The sequence below is a fragment of the Oncorhynchus kisutch genome, linkage group LG29, assembly GCF_002021735.2.
Source record: "Oncorhynchus kisutch isolate 150728-3 linkage group LG29, Okis_V2, whole genome shotgun sequence".
NCBI classification, from domain to species: Eukaryota; Metazoa; Chordata; class Actinopteri; order Salmoniformes; family Salmonidae; genus Oncorhynchus; species Oncorhynchus kisutch.
In genome coordinates, this window is record NC_034202.2 from 9,911,598 (window position 1) to 9,934,764 (window position 23,167).

At 45.2% G+C, this 23,167-nt stretch overlaps 1 long non-coding RNA gene across 1 annotated transcript; it reads left to right on the forward strand.

The window, feature by feature from the left end:
• Positions 1 to 5,841: 5,841 nt before the first annotated feature.
• Positions 5,842 to 22,811, forward strand: LOC109880110 (uncharacterized). Its single transcript, XR_002253638.2, has 4 exons — positions 5,842 to 5,877; positions 9,503 to 9,622; positions 21,116 to 21,157; positions 21,257 to 22,811. It is a non-coding gene; the product is annotated as an uncharacterized LOC109880110 (long non-coding RNA).
• The last annotated feature ends 356 nt before the right edge of the window (positions 22,812 to 23,167 follow it).

Sequence of the window (23,167 nt, forward strand, 5' to 3'; positions counted from 1 at the left end):
GTATGTGTCTGTGGTTTATGTGTCATGTACAGTATGTATGTGCTGTATATACATGTTCGGTTGACACAAACAGTGGCACTGGAAGTCTCTGCCACTGCTGTGAGGGTAGGGACTGTTATCCCCTCTGTGTGTTGGCTCTTTCACAGCCAGGTATGACATGCCAAGTGTCACCCAATGCCCAGGTGTGTGTGTGTGTGTGTGTGTGTGTGTGTGTGTGTGTGTGTGTGTGTGTGTGTGTGTGTGTGTGTGTGTGTGTGTGTGTCTGTGATTTGCTTTGAACACCCGACTGAGCATTCAGTAGCTGCACCTGCTCCTTCCCTACACCGTGCGTGTGTCTGGCAGAACATGGGTGTACACACACACACACACACACACACACACACTGACTGACCACATTATTATGCCTACTGGTTCAGCTGTCTGTGTGTGTTGAGTTCATGACGATAAGTAGCATAGTGCGATTGATGCATGATTGTCACTCTTTCTTTTAATAAGGTAATCAAACCATTTAAACACCTGAAGAACTGAGAACATTATGTCCTCTGTGATTTGCCAGTTCACACAATGTTTTATGAATCATAGTCATTATTCTTCTTGAGTGTGTTTACATAAATGAACGTGAAAAGTTGAACTGTTTTATGAGTCATGTCATGTTATGTTATCATGACTCTGTACTGAATATACAGCTGTGTCCATGTTTGGTTTTGTCGTGCATCAGAAGATGTTGCCTAGAGCTTTACGGTGTTCATATTTGTGGTGTATTGAATTAAATTGTGACCTCAGCTCCCTGACTGTAGTGTGAATACACATTATTTACTGCATCAAACAGTAGCCAGACTTCCTTCTGTCACAGTTGTGAACCAGCTGAAGAATGCTGCTGACACACACAAAATGTACGTATTTATGATACAGAAAACTCGACTTCTAAAGTTGTGTATTATATGTTGGACAACATCAGGAAAGTTAACTTGGAAATGTCTAAATGGGAAGTTCACTTTCTCTAAGTGTTTGTCTCGGCAGACAGCCTGCAGGACAACCCATTCAACAAGAGGACCTGCTGTCTGCCTGGGGAGATGCTGTAAACTGCCTGTTGATCAGTCTGATGAGAACACTTTCATTTCAAAATTAGAGCACTATGTAGGGAATAAGGTACCCGAGTAACCTGAGGAAAGTTAACTTAAGTCAAATATACACCTTGCGCTAATATGTGAGTTTTGTGATCTGATCAATATTGACATTTTAGTCATTTAGCAGATGCTCTTATCCAGAGCAACTTACAGGAGCAATTAGGGTTGCTGAAGAGCACATTGACAGATTTTTCACCTTGTCAGCTTGGGGATTCGAATCAGCGACCTTTCAGTTACTGGCCCAGTGCTCTAACTGTGTCTGCATTGTGCTCCCCTATATGACCAGATTTCCTGGTGCTCCCCTATATGACCAGATTTCCTGGTGCTCCCCTATATGACCAGATTTCCTGGTGCTCCCCTATATGACCAGATTTCCTGGTGCTCCCCTATATGACCAGATTTCCTGGTGCTCCCCTATATGACCAGATTTCCTGGTGCTCCCCTATATGACCAGATTTCCTGGTGCTCCCCTATATGACCAGATTTCCTGGTGCTCCCCTATATGACCAGATTTCCTTGTGCTCCCCTATATGACCAGATTTCCTGGTGCTCCCCTATATGACCAGATTTCCTGGTGCTCCCCTATATGACCAGATTTCCTGGTGCTCCCCTATATGACCAGATTTCCTGGTGCTCCCCTATATGACCAGATTTCCTGGTGCTCCCCTATATGACCAGATTTCCTGGTGCTCCCCTATATGACCAGATTTCCTGGTGCTCCCCTATATGACCAGATTTCCTGGTGCTCCCCTATATGACCAGATTTCCTGGTGCTCCCCTATATGACCAGATTTCCTGGTGCTCCCCTATATGACCAGATTTCCTGGTGCTCCCCTATATGACCAGATTTCCTGGTGCTCCCCTATATGACCAGATTTCCTGGTGCTCCCCTATATGACCAGATTTCCTGGTGCTCCCCTATATGACCAGATTTCCTGGTGCTCCCCTATATGACCAGATTTCCTGGTGCTCCCCTATATGACCAGATTTCCTGGTGCTCCCCTATATGACCAGATTTCCTGGTGCTCCCCTATATGACCAGATTTCCTGGTGCTCCCCTATATGACCAGATTTCCTGGTGCTCCCCTATATGACCAGATTTCCTGGTGCTCCCCTATATGACCAGATTTCCTGGTGCTCCCCTATATGACCAGATTTCCTGGTGCTCCCCTATATGACCAGATTTCCTGGTGCTCCCCTATATGACCAGATTTCCTGGTGCTCCCCTATATGACCAGATTTCCTGGTGCTCCCCTATATGACCAGATTTCCTGGTGCCCCCCTATATGACCAGATTTCCTGGTGCTCCCCTTCATCGACCTTGCCAAGGCTTTCGACTCTGTCAATCACCATATTCTTATCGGCAGACTCAGTAGCCTCGGTTTTTCGGATGACTGCCTTGCCTGGTTCACCAATTACTTTGCAGACAGAGTTCAGTGTGTCAAATCGGAGGGCATGCTGTCCGGTCCTCTGGCAGTCTCTATGGGGGTGCCACAGGGTTCAATTCTCGGGCCGACTCTTTTCTCTGTGTATATCAATGATGTTGCTCTTGCTGCGGCCGATTCCCTGATCCACCTCTACGCAGACGACACCATTCTATATACTTTCGGCCCGTCTTTGGACACTGTGCTATCTAACCTCCAAACAAGCTTCAATGCCATACAACACTCCTTCCGTGGCCTCCAACTGCTCTTAAACGCTAGTAAAACCAAATGCATGCTTTTCAACCGGTCGCTGCCTGCACCTGCATGCCCGACTAGCATCACCACCCTGGATGGTTCCGACCTAGAATATGTGGACGTCTATAAGTACCTAGGTGTCTGGCTAGACTGCAAACTCTCCTTCCAGACTCATATCAAACATCTCCAATCGAAAATCAAATCAAGAGTCGGCTTTCTATTCCGCAACAAAGCCTCCTTCACTCAAGCCGCCAAGCTTACCCTAGTAAAACTGACTATCCTACCGATCCTCGACTTCGGCGATGTCATCTACAAAATGGCTTCCAACACTCTACTCAGCAAACTGGATGCAGTCTATCACAGTGCCATCCGTTTTGTCACTAAAGCACCTTATACCACCCACCACTGCGACTTGTATGCTCTAGTCGGCTGGCCCTCGCTACATATTCGTCGCCAGACCCACTGGCTCCAGGTCATCTACAAGTCTATGCTAGGTAAAGCTCCGCCTTATCTCAGCTCACTGGTCACGATGGCAACACCCATCCGTAGCACGCGCTCCAGCAGGTGTATCTCACTGATCATCCCTAAAGCCAACACCTCATTTGGCCGCCTTTCGTTCCAGTACTCTGCTGCCTGTGACTGGAACGAATTGCAAAAATCGCTGAAGTTGGAGACTTTTATCTCCCTCACCAACTTCAAACATCAGCTATCTGAGCAGCTAACCGATCGCTGCAGCTGTACATAGTCTATTGGTAAATAGCCCACCCTTTTCACCTACCTCATCCCCATACTGTTTTTTATTTATTTACTTTTCTGCTCTTCTGCACACCAATATCTCTACCTGTACATGACCATCTGATCTTTTATCACTCCAGTGTTAATCTGCAAAATTGTAATTATTTGCCTACCTCCTCATGCCTTTTGCACACATTGTATATAGACCCCCCCTTTGTTTTCTACTGTGTTATTGACTTGTTAATTGTTTACTCCATGTGTAACTCTTTGTTGTATGCTCACACTGCTATGCTTTATCTTGGCCAGGTCGCAGTTGCAAATGAGAACTTGTTCTCAACTAGCCTACCTGGTTAAATAAAGGTGAAATAAAATTTAAAAATTTTTTAAAAAATGACCAGATTTCCTGGTGCTCCCCTATATGACCAGATTTCCTGGTGCTCCCCTATATGACCAGATTTCCTGGTGCTCCCCTATATGACCAGATTTCCTGGTGCTCCCCTATATGACCAGATTTCCTGGTGCTCCCCTATATGACCAGATTTCCTGGTGCTCCCCTATATGACCAGATTTCCTGGTGCTCCCCTATATGACCAGATTTCCTGGTGCTCCCCTATATGACCAGATTTCCTGGTGCTCCCCTATATGACCAGATTTCCTGGTGCTCCCCTATATGACCAGATTTCCTGGTGCTCCCCTATATGACCAGATTTCCTGGTGCTCCCCTATATGACCAGATTTCCTGGTGCTCCCCTATATGACCAGATTTCCTGGTGCTCCCCTATATGACCAGATTTCCTGGTGCTCCCCTATATGACCAGATTTCCTGGTGCTCCCCTATATGACCAGATTTCCTGGTGCTCCCCTATATGACCAGATTTCCTGGTGCTCCCCTATATGACCAGATTTCCTGGTGCTCCCCTATATGACCAGATTTCCTGGTGCTCCCCTATATGACCAGATTTCCTGGTGCTCCCCTATATGCAATTTTTTTATTTTTATTATTTTAAACAAAAATGAAATCATTTATTTTTAAGATAATTGATGCCATGAGTCAATGGTGGTACAATGGTTTTAGAGGTATAGTGATGATTTCAATGGTTTAATCCAGATCTGTTGACACTTTATTGATACCCAGATACAATGACTCCCTGGCTACCTCTAGAGGTTGTCAGGGAGATCTGATCACAATCAGATCACAATCCCTCTTTTAATCGTCTACATCTGTCAAAAAAATTCAAGACAAAGGACACATGTTAGAACCAGGTATAAACGAGGCTTGAGATGAGCTCAGGTGCCACCAGAGCCTCTTTTACACCTTGAGCAAACGTGAGTTTCATGATCTAAAATACGTGATCCAATCACTATTTGATTTAAGGTTTGGTGCGTCTACACATTGTAGTAAAATGTGTCGCTTATCTGTTCACTATGTTTGCATTGTGACCAGATTAGATGTTGCATCCCTGTTTGAAAATTATTTGAGAGATAGTCTTTCAAACTAACATGGACGTATTTTAAGACAATTACTGATGCCTTAAGTCAATGGTGCTACCTGTCAAGGATTTTAGAGAACGTTATAATGATGATTTAAATGGCTCAACCATCCAGATCTGTTTTCACAATGTGTGCCTGACTACTTCCGGAGCTGGTCAGAAAGATCTGATCCCAATCAGACAATGTGTATTTTAATCGTCTACACCTGTCTAAAATTGCGGGCACAATCAGAATGTGGACAAGATCAGGACAAAGGATGAATATTAGCACCAGATATAAATGGGGCTTGTAGGTGAAAATTCATGACTATGGTTGATTTTTAGTAACATATACTGTTCTCTTTGAAGTAGAAAGAATAATCGATATAAGTTTAAATATTAGACATGTGTAAACAGAATGAAGGCTGAGGCTATGTTAGTGTACAAAGCTGGATCAACATGGAATTGACCATTGGACATGTACAGAACAGTACGTAAGCAGAATCTGTGTGGATGAGGCAAGGTCAACCAACAAGACGTGTCTGGTCTGGGCCATGTCTGATCTTGTGAAGGCTACTGGACACGCAAATGGGTTAATCACACATAGACAACATCTGTCTGAACTTGTGAAGACCTTTGGACAGGAATATTAGCTAATCAGTGATAGGCAACAGTAGGAGTATGCATGTCATGCCACCAATAGAATCTATGCCCCAATGTCTGAGCCAATAAGAGAATGGAAACTAAGTAAGACAACAAGATTCATAAAGTGAAGTGATGACGTTATGTAAGGGTAAGACTGTATAAAAACCAAGCACTGTAACGGTCATCGTAGGTGGAAGAAGGAGAGGACCAAGGTGCATCGTGGTACGTGTTCATGATCTTTAATTACACTGAACACTAGAACAAAAATAACAAAAACGGAACAAACGGAACAGTCCTGTCTGGTACAGAGGAAGAGACAAACAACTACCCACAACTCAAGGGCGAAACCAGGCTGCCTAAATATGGTTCTCAATCAGAGACAACGATTGACAGCCGACTCTGATTGTGAACCATACCAGGCCAAACACATAGAAATACAAACATAGAACAAACATAGAATGCCCACCCCAACTCATGCCCTGACCAACCTAAAATAGAGACATAAAAAAAGGAACTAAGGTCAGGACGGGACAGTACCCCCCCCCCCCCCCAAAGGTGCGGACTCTGGCCGCAAAACCTAAACCCATAGGGGAGGGTCTGGGTGGGCATCTGTCCGCGATGGTGGCTCTGGCGCCTGACATGGACCCCACTCCACCTTAGTCTGGGCCCACTTAGGTGGCACATTTGGAGCAGCGACCCTCGCCGCCGACCCCGGACTGGGGACCCTTTCAGCGGGCCCCGAATAGACGGGAGACTCTGGCAGCGCCGGAGTGACGGGAGGCTCTGGAGCTTCCGGACTGGAGGGAGGCTCTGGAGCGTCCGGACTGGAGGTAGGCTCTAGCAGATCTGGACTGGAGGGACACAGGAGACTTGGTTCTTGGAGGAGGCAAAGGATAGACCGGTCTGTGGAGGCGCACTGGAGGTCTCAAACTAAGGGCCTGAACAACCCGTCCTGGCTGGATGTTGATTTTAGCCCGGCACTTGCGGGGCGCAGGCACAGGACGCACTGGGCTGTGCAGACAAACGGGAGACACAGTGCGTAGGGCTGGTGCCATATAACACGGACCGAGGAGACGCACTGGAGACCAGATGCGCTGAGCCGGCTTCATCCCTCCTGGCTCCATGCCCACTCTAGCCCGGCTGATACGAGGAGCTGTGATGTAGCGCACCGGGCTTTGTATGCGCACTGGGGACACGGTGCCTGCCCGGTCACTCTCTCTCCACGGTAAGCACGGGGATTTGGCTCAGGTCTCCTACCTGACTTTGCCAATCTCCCCGTGTGTCTCCCCCCAATACATTTTTGGGGCTGCCTCTCGGGCTTCCTTGCCAGCCGTGTTCCCTCGTACCGCTGGTTCACCTCTCCTGGCTGCCTCCACCTGTTCCCATGGGAGGCGATCCCTTCCGGCCAGGATCTCCTCCCATGTGTAGGATCCCTTCCTGTCCAGAATGTCCTCCCGTGTCCATTCCTCCTTCTTACCACGCTGCTTGGTCCTTTATTGGTGGGTAGTTCTGTAACGATCGTCGTAGGTGGAAGAAGGAGAGGACCAAGGTGCAGCGTGGTACGTGTTCATGATCTATTTATTACACTGAACACTAAAACAAAAATGACAAAAACGGAACAAACGAAACAGTCCTGTCTGGTACAGAGACAGAAAACAGCTGCCCCTGATTGGGAACCATACCAGGCCAAACACATAGAAATACAAACATAGAACAAAACATAGAATGCCCACCCCAACTCACGCCCTGAAGAACCTAAAATAGAGACATAAAAAAGGAATTAAGGTCAGGACGTAACAAGCACTAAGAATGGAATTGCTCGGCTTTGCTACTCTCTGTAATAAAGTCTATTTGGATTCACAAGCGCCGGTATCTGAGAAGTATTTGATTCAGTATTTTCCACAACAGGCTCTGGTGTCTGGAGGAACTCCACAGGAACAACAACTTCAGTCTGATCTCATAATAGGCCTGCAAAAATGAAATCATTTGCTAATTAATCGAAACCGTGCAGCTGCTATCATGGCAGTTAACACATCTGATTGAGTGTTAACAGTCTGAGTGAACACACATTTAAATTTAAATTGAATTGATAGTAAATAAGGATATTGTAAGCCCTCATCAGCCACCTGTGACTGCATGTTCTGCAATGATGAGTGTGTGTGTTGAGTGTGTTGACCGTGTGTTTTCTGTGTGTGTGTGTGTGTGTGTGTGTGTGTGTGTATCAGAGAGAGAAACATAACTGACATATAACTCCTTTGTGTTCCTATCCAATGATGACAGATCATTTTTTATTGTTCCTCTGTTTTCAAACCAGTGTTTGACAGCGCTGGTATTAACAAGAGGAAGGGAAGGGAAGGAAGAGAGGAAGAGAGGAAGAGAGGAAGGGAAGGAAGAGAGGAAGAGAGGAAGGGAAGGAAGAGAGGAAGAGAGGAAGGGAAGGAAGAGAGGAAGGGAAGGAAGAGAGGAAGAGAGGAAGAGAGGAAGGGAAGGAAGAGAGGATGAGAGGAAGGGAAGGAAGAGAGGAAGGGAAGGAAGAGAGGAAGGGAAGGGAAGGAAGAGAGGAAGAGAGGAAGGGAAGGAAGAGAGGAAGAGAGGAAGAGAGGAAGAGAGGAAGGGAAGGAAGAGAGGAAGGGAAGGAAGAGAGGAAGAGAGGAAGGGAAGGAAGAGAGGAAGAGAGGAAGGGAAGGAAGAGAGGAAGAGAGGAAGAGAGGAAGGGAAGGAAGAGAGGAAGAGAGGAAGAGAGGAAGGGAAGGAAGAGAGGAAGAGAGGAAGGGAAGGAAGAGAGGAAGAGAGGAAGGGAAGGAAGAGAGGAAGAGAGGAAGGGAAGGAAGAGAGGAAGAGAGGAAGGGAAGGAAGAGAGGATGAGAGGAAGAGAGGAAGGGAAGGAAGAGAGGAAGAGAGGAAGGGAAGGAAGAGAGGAAGGGAAGGAAGAGAGGAAGAGAGGAAGAGAGGAATGGAAGGAAGAGAGGAAGAGAGGAAGAGAGGAAGGGAAGGAAGAGAGGAAGAGAGGAAGAGAGGAAGGGAAGGAAGAGAGGAAGAGAGGAAGAGAGGAAGAGAAGGAAGAGAGGAAGAGAGGAAGAGAGGAAGAGAGAGATGCAGTGGGAGAAAAAGCAAGGTAGACAAAGAAAGAGAGACAAAGTGACTGAGAGGGGAGGAGAGACAGAAACAGGTCATAGAGATATAGACACAGAGAGAGGTTGTTCTGGATGGCCAGGTTGTTATGGTTACAGCTCCTCTACGTGAACCCATCTGCTTTAGCATGTGTGTGTGTGTCTGTGTGTGTGTGTGAGAGAGAGAGAGAAAGAGAGTGTGTGTGTGTGTGTGCCTGTAATATGTGGCAAATTGATGTTTGATCAATATTAGCCGCTTTCTGTCTCTCTTCTCCTCTCACTGTGGATGCCATTAGGGCCTATAGGAAATTACCTGCAATTTTCTCACTATTACGTGTTCACACACACACGTACTGGCGAGAAAATTGCAGGTAATTTCCTATCCAGAGTGAGAGTAGAAAGGAAGCTGCCGATAGCTGAATATTGATATCATATTAATGTGCCACATATTACAGCCTCACAGACACACACACACACACACACACACACACACACACACACACACACACACACACACACAACACACACACACACACACACACACACACACACACACACACACACACACACACACACACACACACACACACACACACACACATTGTTCTTTGCGATAAGGATTGCCATGAATACACTGGAAAGCCAGCAGGAGGGTTTTGAATTCAATCAGGAATTAGACGGGGAGCCAGAGGTGCCAGGATGGGGGTGATGTGATGGTGTTTCCGTACTCTCATCAGGATACTGGCAGCTCTGTATTGGAGCTTCTGGAGACTTCTGCCATGGATCACGATGAACAGTGCATTGCAGTCGTCCAGCATTGAGGACATAAAGGCGTGGACAAGCTCATCCGCACCAGAGTGAGTGAGTGTGGGACGGCGTTTGTCAATGTTCTTGAAGTGATAGAATGACACTTGACACAGTTGTTTGACGTGGCTGTCAAAGGTCAGGGAGGAATCAACCTTTACACCCAGATTGGAAACTGAGGGGGGAAAGAGATGTTCTTGTCCTGCAATGGTGAGGTGTGTTTTTAGTTCGTGCTGGACCTGGTGGTGGGTGACAACAAGTAGGGCCTCGCTTTTCCTGCTGTTCAGTTGAAGAAAGTTTCTGTTGTGTAGTTTATTTGTATGTGGTACATTTTTTATATAGTTTATTTACAGATTTTCAGATATGAGAACAGAAACAGTAACAGTACAATAACCCCAACCCCTCATTCACCCACCCATCCCATCCATCCAAATATACAAGTTATACTAAGTAAAAGACGGGCTCTCCGCGTATTGTATGACTGGGGATCATGTTTAGTCCAACTTTTGTCTGGATCTATGCACAGTGACCCTAAACTTTTCCGGAGGCAGAGATGACATCACCTCCTTAATTATCCCACTGCATAAAGGAAGACGGCTTTGTAGACTTCCAGTGAAAGAGGACAAGACGGTGAGCTAGCTGCGAGGCAAAATTCTGTCGCATTCGCCTGATATGTGATAACATTCTGGTGTAGGGGAAGTACTCCAAAAATAGCATTGAACGTGTTGACGCTAATAGTTTTATTACACATATATCACCAGTCAAACGTTTAGACATCTACTCATTCAAGGGTTTTTCTTTATTTTTACTATTTTCTACATTGTAGAATAATAGTGAAGATATCAACACTATGAAATAGCACATATGGAGTCATGTAATAACCAAAAAAGTGTTAAACAAATCAAAATATATTTGAGATTCTTCAAAGTCGCCACCATTTGCCTTGATGACAGCTTTGCACACTTTTGGCATTCTCTCAACCAGCTTCATGAGGTAGTCACCTGGGGCCGGATTCACAAAACATTACTACCGAAAAAACATAAGAAGTTTCTTAAGGAAAAAAATAAGAAGTTCATAAGATAGTTCGTAAACGCAATTCTTCAAAATGTTCTTAGGAATTCGTAGTTTTCTTATGAACTTTGTAAATATCTTCTTATGTGTCATTGACATTAGTGACGTGCTTGAAACCAATAAATGAGCTTATGTGATGATGATGATGGGGTTTGGTTATTTCGTTATTTTTCAAACATTATAGCCTTCAGACTAGCTATAGCAAGATCAGAAACGGATAACCAAGGCACAATAAAAACTTCAGAAAACAAGAGCGTGTCTTGAAGTGACGGTGGAGGAAATGGCACCCAGGAAAAGGTTGATGTTGGGGAGACTTGATAACAGCGGGGTCGCTGCAGGGACCAAAAGAGAGGATGGGCGAGAGTGGCCGAGTCTGTCTCTGCTGTCGGGGGTATGGCAATGTGTGACGCCGTAAAAAAAGCAACATTATAGCCAACAACATAGCTAACGATGTTAACGTTCGCTAAGTTAGCCAAGCTTTTCTTTGCAAATTGACGATATAGCGCTAGCTATTTAACACTTCCATTATCTAGCTAGCTAGTTTAATGTTTAATTTGTGTTCTTGCTGTATCTAAATATCCAGTAACTGTGTCTGTTGCGCAACAAAACGTTCATGTTTACAAAAGTATCCATTAGTTTCAAAACAAGGTTTTAGCTGTCCTAAAACTATGTACATTTCCAAGAAGAAATCCTAAAACATTATTTTCAAGAATCCCATTTCTTCTTCACTTTTTTCTTAGGAAGAAACATAGGAAAAAAACATTTCCAATAACTTTATTAAGGAATAGCGACTTTGCTTAACTTTCTTCATATGTCTATAGTTAAGAAAGACATTTCTTCTTAAGAAGGTTTTGTGAATCCGTTCCCTGGAATGCATTTCAATTAACAGGTGAGCCTTGTTAAACGTTAACTTGAGAAATGTCCTTCCTTCCTAATGAGTTTGAGTCAATCAGTTGTCTTGTGACAAGGTAGAGGTGGTATACAGAAGATAGCCCTATTTGGTAAAAGACCAAGTCCGTATTATGACACGAATAGCTCAAATAAGCAAAGAGAAACAACAGTCCATCATGACTTTAAGACATGAAGGTCAGTTAATGCAGAAAATTTCAAGTGCAGTTGCAAAAACCACCAAGCGCTATAATGAAACTGGCTCTCATGAGGACCGCCACAGGAAAGGAAGACCCAGAGTTCATTAGAGTCAACTGCACCTTAGATTACAGCCCAAATAAATGCTTCACAAGAGTTCAAGTAACAGACACATCTCAACATTAACTGTTCAGAGGAGACTGCATATATCATGCCTTCATGGTCGAATTGCTGCTAAGAAACCACTACTTAAGGACACCAATAATAAGAAGAGACTTTCATAGGTCAAGAAACACGAGCAATGGACATTAGACTGGTGGAAATCTGTCCTTTGGTCTGATATGTCCAAATTTGCGATTTTTCCTTCCAACCACCATGTCTTTGTGAAATGCAGAGTAGGTGAACGGATGATCTCCACATGTGAGGTTCCCACAGTGAAGCATGGAGGAGGAGGTGGGACTGTGTAGGGGTGCTTTGCTGGTGACATTGTCAGTGATCTATTTAGAATTCAAGGCACATTTAACCAGCATGGCTACCACAGCATTCTGTAGCGATACGCCATCCCATCTGGTTTGCGCTTAGTGGGACTATAATTTATCTTTCAACAGGACAATGACCCAACCCACCTCCAGGCTGTGTAAGGCCTATTTGACCAAGAAGGAGAGTGATGGAGTGCTGCCTCAGATGACCTGGCCTCCACAATCACCCAACCTCTACCCAATTGAGATGGTTTGGGATGAGTTGGACCGCAGAGTGAATGAAAAGCAGCCAACAAGTGCTCAGCATGTGTGGGAACTCCTTCAAGACTGTTGGAAAAGCATTCCTCATGAAGCTGGTTGAGAGAATGCCAAGATTTTGCCTTTATGACAGCTTTGCACAATGTGGCTACTTTGAAGAATCTCAAATATAAAATCTATTTTGAATTATTTAACACTTTTTGGGTTGTAAGGAAACTCTTGAATGAGTAGGTGTGTCCAACCTTTTGACTGGTACTGTATTTGTATTAAAACCAACACGTTCAATGTTATGTTTGTGGTACTTCCCCTAGACCAGAATGTTATCACACATCAGGCGAATGCGACATCAGGCGAATGCGACAGAATTAGCCTCGCAGCTAGCTTACCGTCTTGTCCTCTTTCACTGGAAGTCTGCAAAGCCGCCTTCCTTTATGCTTTGGGTTGAGGAGGTGATGTCATCTCTGCCTCCGGAAAAGGTTAGGTACACTTTACATGGGTCCAAACAAAAGTTTGGCTTAACCTGATACCGATTTTTTCCCCCCATTGTTTTTGTTTTTATTATTGGTGTGGATGGGATGGGTGGGTGGGTGAATGAGGGGTTGGGGTTGTTGTACAGTTTTTGTTTCTGTTCTCATATCTTAAAACCGATAAATAAGCTATATAAAAAATAAACTACATACAGATGAACTACATAACAAAACAAAAACTTCTCTGCAGATCCTCTCAAGCTCTGACAGATTGGATGGGGAGCGTCGTTGCACAGCTATTTTCAGGTCTCTCCAGAGATGTTCAAGTCCGGGTTCTGGCTGGGCAACTCAAGGACTCCTGCGTTGTCTTGACTGTGTGCTTAGGGTCATTGTCCTGTTGGAAAGTGAACCTTCAACCCAATCTGAGGTCCTGAAAGCTCTGGAGCAGGTTTTCATCAAGGATCTCTCCGTAGGGTATCTCTGTGCATTGACATTGCTATCGTTAATATGCAATTGTGTTCGTTGTTTGTAGCTTATGCCTGCCCATACCATAACCACACCACCACCATGAGGCACTCTGTCCACAACATTGACATCAGCAACCGCTCGCCCACATGTAGCCATACACATGGTCTGCGGTTGTGAGGCCGGTTGGACATACTGCTAAATTCTCTAAAACGACATTGCAGGGAGCTTATGGTAGAGAAATTAACATTCAATTATCTGGCAACAGCTCTGGTGGACATTCCTGCAGTCAGCATGCAAGTTGCACTCTCCCTCAAAACTTGAGACGTCTGTGGCATTGTGTTGTGTGACAAAACTGCACATTTTAGAGTGGCCTTTTATTGTCCCCAGCACAAGGTGGCCTGTGCAATGTTCATGCTTTTTAATCAGTTTATTGATATGCCACACCTGTCTGGCAGATTGAATATCTTGGCAAAGGAGAAATGCTCACGAACAGTGAGGTGAACAAATTTGTGCTCAACATTTTGATAAGTACGATATTTTTGCGTATGGAACATTTCTGGGATCTTTATTTCAGCTCATGAAACATGGGACCAACACTTTACATGTTGCGTTTATATTTTTGTTCAGTGTAATTACTCTGACTATGCCTAATTCACGTGCTCTAGGCTCCACCAGCTGGAACTTAAAAGGCATGAATCGTGTGGTCAAGCATAGCCGAGTGTGTGCTCATCCTAAGTATGGACATCGTTTGTCTCCAGGAGACCATCTCCGGTCCAGCGACCATGATGAACTAAAGAGAGGATGGGTAGACCAAATATTTCACTTCAAATTTAGTGCCAAGGCCAGAGGGACAGCCAACCTTATCAGAAACAGCACCCCGTTTGTCTCCTCCAAAGTAATTTCAGATACTAATGGAAGATATGTTACAGTGATGGGAAAATTGTTTAACACACAGGTTGCTCTGGCTAACCTCTCTGGTCCTAATTGGGATGACGCAAACATTTCCCCCTGACCTCATTGCAACACTTCCCGACCTCAACTCTCATCATTTGATATCGGGCGGAGATTTCAATTGTGTACTACATCCAAGTCTAGACAGATCCAGACCGAAGCCCAACCATGTAACTTCAAAATTGAGCGCAATAATCAACTCAATTCTAGAATCCCATCATTTGTCTAATCGATGGAGGAGGAGCCATCCCACTGCTAAACAGTACTTGTTTTTTCCTCCAGTCCTTCCCTCATACTCTAGGATTGACTTGTTTCCTCCAGTCCATCCCTCATACTCTAGGATTGACTTGTTTCCTCCAGTCCTTCCCTCATACTCTAGGATTGACTTGTTTCCTCCAGTCCTTCCCTCATACTCTAGGATTGACTTGTTTCCTCCAGTCCTTCCCTCATACTCTAGGATTGACTTGTTTCCTCCAGTCCTTCCCTCATACTCTAGGATTGACTTGTTTCCTCCAGTCCTTCCCTCATACTCTAGGATTGACTTGTTTCCTCCAGTCCTTCCCCCATACTCTAGGATTGACTTGTTTCCTCCAGTCCTTCCCTCATACTCTAGGATTGACTTGTTTCCTCCAGTCCTTCCCTCATACTCTAGGATTGACTTGTTTCCTCCAGTCCTTCCCTCATACTCTAGGATTGACTTGTTTCCTCCAGTCCTTCCCTCATACTCTAGGATTGACTTGTTTCCTCCAGTCCTTCCCTCATACTCTAGGATTGACTTGTTTCCTCCAGTCCTTCCCTCATACTCTAGGATTGACTTGTTTCCTCCAGTCCATCCCTCATACTCTAGGATTGACTTGTTTCCTCCAGTCCTTCCCTCATACTCTAGGATTGACTTGTTTCCTCCAGTCCTTCGCTCATACTCTAGGATTGACTTGTTTCCTCCAGTCCTTCCCTCATACTCTAGGATTGACTTGTTTCCTCCAGTCCTTCCCTCATACTCTAGGATTGACTTGTTTCCTCCAGTCCTTCCCTCATACTCTAGGATTGACTTGTTTCCTCCAGTCCTTCCCTCATACTCTAGGATTGACTTGTTTCCTCCAGTCCTTCCCTCATACTCTAGGATTGACTTGTTTCCTCCAGTCCTTCCCTCATACTCTAGGATTGACTTGTTTCCTCCAGTCCTTCCCTCATACTCTAGGATTGACTTGTTTCCTCCAGTCCTTCCCTCATACTCTAGGATTGACTTGTTTCCTCCAGTCCTTCCCTCATACTCTAGGATTGACTTGTTCCTGCAGAACAATAGAATTCTTCCTTTTGTAACTATCACAGCATCTTTATCTCAGACCATAGCCCTGTCCAGCTTGATATCCACTTTCCGGACAGTATTACTACTATCATGTAGTGCCTTTAAAAATATATATATCAACTCACATAGATTTTTATTTACAGGTCAACTGCACCCCTGACATTTCTCATTCTACTGTGTATGAGTCGTTAAAAGCGTATCTAAGGGGCCACATTTTTTCATACACAGCACCTGACAACAAACAGCGCACTAAATGCATATCGAAGCTATCTAAACCCATTGTAGATGTGGACAACAGATATGCCTCTTCTCCAACTCCGGAACTCTACAAAGAGAGACTGCTACTTCAAATGGAATTTAACAAGCCGAAAGGCTTCTGTTAAAATCGAGTGAACACGGAGAGAAAGCTGGCAAGTTCTCACCAGCTTCCACAATCCACTGCTAGCAGCACCATACCTGAAATTTGTGTTGAAGCGGATTTAATTTCTACCAATCCCCAAGAAATCAACAATCAATTTAAGCAATTCTACTCTTCTCTTTTACTCGTCAGAGAAGATCCAAGATGGAGTAGCAGTCGGACGTCTTGTCGTGTCGTGTCCCTTGTATATATCGTATATATCGTTTTTTTAACATATTTTTCTTCGCATATCTTTTAAAACATTTTGCTAAACCTCAACTTCTAAATACTCTCCTGCAACCCGCCTCACCCAATGTAGCTATTTTTTCTAAAGTATTTATATTTACTTCGGATCCGGATCCCCTCAACTGAAGCTAGCCAGCTAACTACCAGCTATCAGTCAGCAAACCATTGCTAGCGGTCTTCAGCTAACCGGTCATCAGCTAACCTTAAGCTCGGAAAGCTCTCGCCAGTTCGAACAACGCGACTCTAACCAGAGCATAACGGACCTATTATTTTTTTATCCCCGGATTCCCACCGGATTCCCACCGCAAACGGAACATTTTCAGCTGGATCTTCACAACTAGCTAACTAGCTAACCGCAACCCCGGATGATTACTCCTGGCTAGCGTTTCCACCCACTTAGCTTGAAGCTAGCCCGGCCAGAGCTCCTGTGCTACCACCGAAGCATACTCCTGGGCTACAATATCCGGACCCACGACCGGTCTATCGATGTCACCGCATGAAGAGGCATAAACAGACTCACCCCATCGCGACGCCCCCCCCAAAGGCTAACATTCTAGCCCTTGCTATCTCCTTGCTTGCTAATTCGGCCTGCTAACTGCTAGCTTGTTTAGCCCCGGTCCGCTAACTGCTACCTTGTTTAGCCCCGGTTCGCTAACTGCTACCTTGTTTAGCCCCGGCCTACTAACTGTTAGCTTGTTAGCACAGGCCTGCTAACCATCTGAATCGCCGCGTCCCAAACACTCACTGGACCCATATTTACTTTCAATCTCTTTTCGATTTTTAATTTGTTTATACCTTCCGGTAACCTGCCTCACCCAATGTGATACGGAATCGCTATTATTTTTTATTTTTAGAACACACTCAAGAACCTCCAGAAGCTAACCACCTAACTAGCTACAAGCTATTTAGTCATTGTTAGCCACTGCTAGCGGCTTTTACCTTTTACCTTCTGCACAGCCAGACAGTTTTTTTATTTATTTTTAACCTGGATAATACTCGCCAGTCTAGCTTCCCTGCCCCATCCACCGCTGCCCCCTGGACACTGATCACTTGGCTACATAGCTGATGCATGCTGGACTGTCCATTAATCACGGTACTCCATTCTGCTTGTTTATGTTTTATCTGTCGGCCCCAGCCGCACTCAGGCTCTATGTGTAGTTAATCCGACCCTCCCTGCCTAGTCAACGCCATTTTACCTGCTGTTGTTGTGCTAGCTGATTAGCTGTTGTTGTCTCACCTACTGTTTTAGCTACTGTTTTAGCTAGCTCTCCCAATTCAACACCTGTGATTACTGTATGCCTCGCTGTATGTCTCTCTCAAATGTCAATATGCCTTGTATACTGTTGTTCAGGTTAGTTATCATTGTTTTAGTTTACAATGGAGCCCCTAGTTCCACTCTTCATACCCCTGATACCTCCTTTGTCCCACCTCCCACACATGCGGTGACCTCACCCATTACAACCAGCATGTCCAGTGATACAACCTCTCTCATCACCACCCAGTGCCTGGGCTTACCTCCGCTGTACCCGCACCCCACCATACCCCTGTCTGCGCATTATGCCCTGAATACATTCTACCATGCCCAGAAATCTGCTCCTTTTATTCTCTGTCCCCAACGCTCTAGGCGACCAGTTTTGATAGCCTTTAGCCGCACCCTCATTCTACTCCTCCCCTGTTCCGCGGGTGATGTGGAGGTAAACCCAGGCCCTGCATGTCCCCAGGCACCCTCATTTGTTGACTTCTGTGATCGAAAAAGCCTTGGTTTCATGCATGTCAACATCAGAAGCCTCCTCCCTAAGTTTGTTTTACTCACTGCTTTAGCACACTCTGCTAACCCTGATGTCCTTGCCATGTCTGAATCCTGGCTCAGGAAGGCCACCAAAAATTCTGAGATTTCCATACCCAACTATAACATTTTCCGTCAAGATAGAACTGCCAAAGGGGGAGGAGTTGCAGTCTACTGCAGAGATAGCCTGCAAAGTAATGTCATACTTTCCAGGTCCATACCCAAACAGTTCGAACTACTAATTTTGAAAATTACTCTCTCCAGAAATAAGTCTCTCACTGTTGCCGCCTGCTACCGACCCCCTTCAGCTCCCAGCTGTGCCCTGGACACCATTTATGAATTGATCGCCCCCCATCTAGCTTCAGAGTTTGTTCTGTTAGGTGACCTAAACTGGGATATGCTTAACACCCCGGCAGTCCTACAATCTAAGCTAGATGCCCTCAATCTCACACAAATCATCAAGGAACCCACCAGGTACAACCCTAAATCTGTAAACAAGGGCACCCTCATAGACGTCATCCTGACCAACTGGCCCTCCAAATACACCTCCACTGTCTTCAACCAGGATCTCAGCGATCACTGCCTGTATCCGCTACGGAGCCGCAGTCAAACGACCACCCCTCATCACTGTCAAATGCTCCCTAAATCACTTCTGTGAGCAGGCCTTTCTAATCGACCTGGCCCGGGTATCCTGGAAGGACATTGACCTCATCCCATCAGTTGAGGATGCCTGGTCATTCTTTAAAAGTAACTTCCTCACCATTTTAGATAAGCATGCTCCGTTAAAAAAATGCAGAACTAAGAACAGATATAGCCCTTGGTTCACTCCAGACCTGACTGCCCTCGACCAGCACAGAAATATCCTGTGGCGGACTGCAATAGCATCGAATAGTCCCCACGATATGCAACTGTTCAGGGAAGTCAGGAACCAATACACGCAGTCAGTCAGGAAAGCTAAGGCCAGCTTCTTCAGGCAGGAGTTTGCATCCTGTAGCTCCAACTCCAAAAAGTTCTGGGACACTGTGAAGTCCATGGAGAACAAGAGCACCTCCTCCCAGCTGCCCACTGCACTGAGGCTAGGTAACACGATCACCACCGATAAATCCATGATTATCGAAAACTTCAACAAGCATTTCTCAACAGCTGGCCATGCCTTCCGCCTGGCTACTCCAACCTCGGCCAACAGCTCCGCCCCCCCTGCAGCTACTCGCCCAAGCCTCTCCAGGTTCTCCTTTACCCAAATCCAGATAGCAGATGTTCTGAAAGAGCTGCAAAACCTGGACCCGTACAAATCAGCTGGGCTTGACAATCTGGACCCTCTATTTCTGAAACTATCCGCCGCCATTGTTGCAACCCCTATTACCAGCATGTTAAACCTGTCTTTCATATCGTCTTAGATCCCCAAGGATTGGAAAGCTGCCGCAGTCATCCCCCTCTTCAAAGGGGGAGACACCCTGGACCCAAACTGTTACAGACCTATATCCATCCTGCCCTGCCTATCTAAGGTCTTCGAAAGCCAAGTCAACAAACAGGTCACTGACCATCTCGAATCCCACCGTACCTTCTCTGCTGTGCAATCTGGTTTCCGAGCCGGTCACGGGTGCACCTCAGCCACGCTCAAGGTACTAAACGATATCATAACCGCCATCGATAAAAGACAGTACTGTGCAGCTGTCTTCATCGACCTTGCCAAGGCTTTCGACTCTGTCAATCACACAGACAGTGTGGTGAAGAAGGCACAACAGCGTCTCTTCAACCTCAGGAGGCTGAAGAAATTTGGCTTGTCATCTAAAACCCTCACAAAGTTTTACAGATGCACAATTGAGAGCATCCTGTCTGCTGTATGACCGCCTGGTATGGCAACTGCACCGCCCACAACTGCAGGGCTCACCAGAGGGTGGTGCGGTCTGTTCAACGCATCACAGGGGGCAAACTACCTGCCCTCCAGGACACCTACAGCACCAGATGTCATAGGAAGGCCAAAGAAGATCATGAAGGACAACAACCACCCGAGCCACTGCCTGTTCACCCCGCTATCATCTAGAAGGTGAGAAGGAGAGACTGAAAAACAGCTCCTATCTCAAGGCCATCAGACTGTTAAATAGCCATCACTAGCACAGAGGCTGCTGCCTATATACACAGACTTGAAATCTCTGGCCACTTTAATAAATGGAACACTAGTAACTTTATTAATGCCACTTTAATAATGTTTACATCTCTTGCATTATTCATCTCATATGTAAACTCAGCAAAAAATAGGCAACGTTGTTGCCGGTGAAGTCTGGTGAGGACCTGCCTTACAACAGGCCTACAAGCCCTCAGTCCAGCCTCTCTCAGCCTATTGCGGACAGTATGAGCACTGATGGAGGGATTGTGCGTTCCTGGTGTAAGTTGGGCAGTTATTGTTGCCATCCTGTACCTGTCCTGCAGGTGTGATGTTCGGATGTACCAATCCTGTGCAATCCGATCACCTGTCCGTCCTGTCTCCCTGTAGCACTGTCTTAGGCATCTCACAGTACGGACATTGCAATGTATTTCCCTGGCCACATCTGCAGTCCTCATGCCTCCTTGCGGCATACCTAAGGCACATTCACGCAGATGAGCATGGATCCTAGGCATCTTTCTTTTGGTGTTTTTCAGAGTCAGTAGAAAGGCCTCTTTAGAGTCCTATAATGAAGATCTGTGAAGTTATTTGGATTTTTACGAACTATCTTTGAAAGACAGGGTCCTGAAAAAGGGACGTTTCTTTTTTAAAATGTTATATACTGTATTCTATACTATTCTACTGTATCTTAGTCTATGTCGCTCTGGCATTGCTCGCCCATATACTATTCTTAATTCTTTACTTAGATTTGTGTGTATTGGGTGTATGTTGTGAAATTGTTAGATGTTACTTGTTAGATATTACTGCACTGTCGGAGCAAGAAACAAGCATTTCCTCACACCGGCAATAACATCTGCCAAGTACGTGTGTGTGTGACCAATACAATTTGATTAGATTTGAATAGTTTATTTTCTTGTTTTGTTTCAGACAGTTACTACATCACCGAGGCACCTGGACACCCACATCAAGGTGTGTGTGAGAGTCTGTTCTGTTCTGAACCAGTGGTCAGACTTCTAAAAGCCTGTGGGGAGGACCTGGGTTATATGCTCTGTTTGATGTCCCATATAGGACTGTCATCCCTGCCTACCTTCAAACCTCAGAGGAGAGGAGGGAAGGATGGAGAGGAGGATGACGGGATGGAGAAAGGGTTCAGAGCGAGGGCAAGTTGAAATAACACACACCTGCATACAAAGAAACGCCTGCATGTACACCGACAGACGAACGAACAGACACACACGCAGACGCACAGAGCCAAAGCACGACATGCATTTGTCGTGGCAACAGCCAGACAAGGTCTAGCCTCTCTAAAGGTCACCAGACAGTTAATTCAGCCCCTTTTTCTTCTGTAAGTCCCCTCTCTGTTTCTCTCCCTCCCTCTCTCTCTTCTGATCTCTCAGCTCTAATAGATTCCTCCCTCGCTTGTTTACCTGACTGCTGTCTTGTTTCATTTCCCTCGCTGTTAATCTTGTTCCCTCTGTCCCTCTTTCTTTTGACCTCATATGTCATCTCCTCTTAGACTTGCTCATCTCTTGTTCACCGACATACACTCCTCCAGGTGTCTCTCTCACTCTCTCCCTCCTTCTCTTTACCCCCCCCCCCCCCCTCTTTTTTTAAAGGCCATCTCTGCCCTCTGGCGCACATCCATCTGAGAGGAGGCAGAGGGGAATGAGGACTGGTTCTGTCCCTCAACAGCAAGCATCTGTTTCACTCTGGTGCCACCTAGTTGACCAGACTAAAACTGCAGCAGACTATGCTCTCTCTGACACACACAAACACATGCAAATGCAAGCACTTATTCAAAACAACAGCTGACTCGTAGAGTGGTTAGAAGGTGCAGTGGAAATATGTAGAAAATCCTGTTTGAGAAGGAAGAGAATAGGAGAGTTTGGTGAGTGATTAGGGGGTGAGTAGATAGACTGTAGTAGGCCATGGGCCACCCACCAATAAATGCTTCAGAAAAGGTATTGCAAAGTTTCAACATCATTACGTAGATACTTTAATGAATATGAACACTGTGTGGGTTAAAAATTTTACAAGTTGCAGATGAATTAAATGTTATAAATCAAAAGGTAACATTTCTAAATCATAGCGCAAGAAGCTGTTGAAAGGTGCTAAAAGCATTTTTTTTTCTCAGATGCCAGAAGAGCGGATTATGTAGCTTTCTGGACCTTGAATGTTTTGAGAGCTGTTGTTAGCTAGCAAATTGCTGTCTTTAGTTTGGATAGCAGGCAAACACAAATGGTGGCCCTTGTAGGCTAAATATATCTGGCAAAATGTCTTATGTTAAATGAGAAAACCACTCCATGGTTAAAACACATTACCTTCAGGGTTAATCTGGATCAGTGAAGGACTGGTAACGTGCTGCTTGAATTTATGCAAGGACGAACATGAATAGTTACTCGTGTGACTAGTGTGTAAGTACAGTGGTATTTTTGTTGTGTCTTTCCAATATTTAACTCTTTTTTTCTTATTTTTAAAACATGTTTTTGATTATTATTATGGTAATTGTATTTCATGTACTTGTCTATAACTGTTCTGTACTTTGTCATGTATTTGTTCGTTTTATGTGGACCCCAGGAAGAGTAGCTGCTGTGACTCTAGTAAACTAAACTCAAACCCACAATTTACACATGACCATAAGTATGTGCACACCTGATTGTCAAAATTCTTATTTCAAAATCATGGGCTTTAATATGGAGTAGGTCTGCGGAGTGGAGGCTTTAGGGAAGGCTTTCCACTAGTTGTTGGAACATTAGTGACGTCAGGCACTGATATTGGGCGATTAGGCCTGGCTCACAGTTGGCATTCCAATTCATCCCAAAGTTGTTCGATGGGGTTGAGGTCAGGGCTCTGTGCAGGCTAGTCAAATGTATCCACACTGATCTCGACAAACCATTTCTGTATGGACCTCGCTTTGAGCAAGGGGGCATTGTCATGCTGAAACAGGAAAGGTCCTAGCCCAAACTGTTGCCACATAGT